We start from the raw sequence: 1,328 nt of genomic DNA, 5'->3' as shown, positions 1-1,328 counted from the left end.
GATGCGCTCCCGCCGACTCGCTCCGCGTAATCGAATAATCGGCACGTCCCGTCTCATAATTCGGACGTAGGATCGAGCGGTCCGCGTCATGTTTTATCGCACCTTCGGTCGCGGTGACTCAATATTTTCCAAATATCACGCAAACGCGAGATATTTGGCATTCTTGTGCCAACGCTTATCTTATCGCGCGAACGGCGACGATCACGGACGGATGTTTTCCTCTTTCGTACGGGCCGTTAATTAGAAGGGGGACGACTCGCGAGCGAGCGAGCGAGCGAGCGAGCGAGCCGCCGCCTCAACAGAGGAATACTCGCGATACTCGCGATGGCCGCCGCTCCTTCGCGAGTCGCCGCAGCTCGTTGGCCTCGTCTACGACGGCTAACTCTCTCAATCGCCTCTGAATAATGGACATCGGTGACACTTGTCGGTCACCCCGGGAGGAAACGGCCACGGTCTCCGTCGTCGTACTTTTGTAGCCTACGTCATCGCCCGGTTTACAGCGTGGCATCACGGATGGACCGGTTCTGCGGAGGTGCCCCCACCGATGTCGCAGTCGCGTTCACGCCGCTCTCGTCCGCAATTTTTCTGCGACTGCGAAGAATCGCGCGAGCGCGCGCGCTTGCATGAATCATGGCTTATACTAATATAGAAATAAGTATCACGAGACCTTTTCGGGGGGCCAACGCGCCTCTTCTTCGCCCTCCGCCGTCGTCCGCCGCTGATTCGTCAGCCATTTTGGACGTACTCGTGTGTGCGATTGTCCGACTTTTTCACGAGTCGCGAGCTGCTCGATTTCAAACCTAATGCCTGATTCTCGGAGAGGAAGGCGATACCCAATTTCCCGCTTTATCTCCGACTGTCGCAATCGACATCTCGCTTGTCGGCTCTGATCGCCCGTCGGAATTCTTTTCGTCGATTGCGCGCAGACGCCTGATCATTTGATTCAACGTCGACCTCAGGAGTCGACTTCGCTCGCAAACAAGAGTCAGAGGCGCCTTTTGTACCTTCCCCTGTATTTTTAGCCTCCGCGGAGGAAGGAACAGCTCGAGCGGCTGATAACGCGCGCGAGTGCCAGCCATGAGAACGGCGAGAAGCTGCATGAAAATCGTAAAAGACTCGTTTATAAATGCGCGCACTTTGCGCGCGAGTTCCGGTTTCTGGTTCCGAGTTTAGCTCAAAGTTTCATCCGCGTGTGTGATGGGTGTGAGAGATCAACAGGTGCACGCGCACAGCGACGCTGCGGAGATAAAAAGCGGCACATCCTGCGTTTACGCGAATGTTACGTAATACGCAGCGCTACTGTAACTACGTATGTGCGCACACGTGCG

The sequence above is a fragment of the Harpegnathos saltator genome, unplaced genomic scaffold (assembly GCF_003227715.2).
Source record: "Harpegnathos saltator strain DR-91 unplaced genomic scaffold, Hsal_v8.6 scaffold115, whole genome shotgun sequence".
In the NCBI taxonomy this organism is placed as follows: Eukaryota; Metazoa; Arthropoda; class Insecta; order Hymenoptera; family Formicidae; genus Harpegnathos; species Harpegnathos saltator.
The sequence above is the reverse complement of the archived record's forward strand: the minus strand, read 5'-3'. Positions refer to the sequence as shown.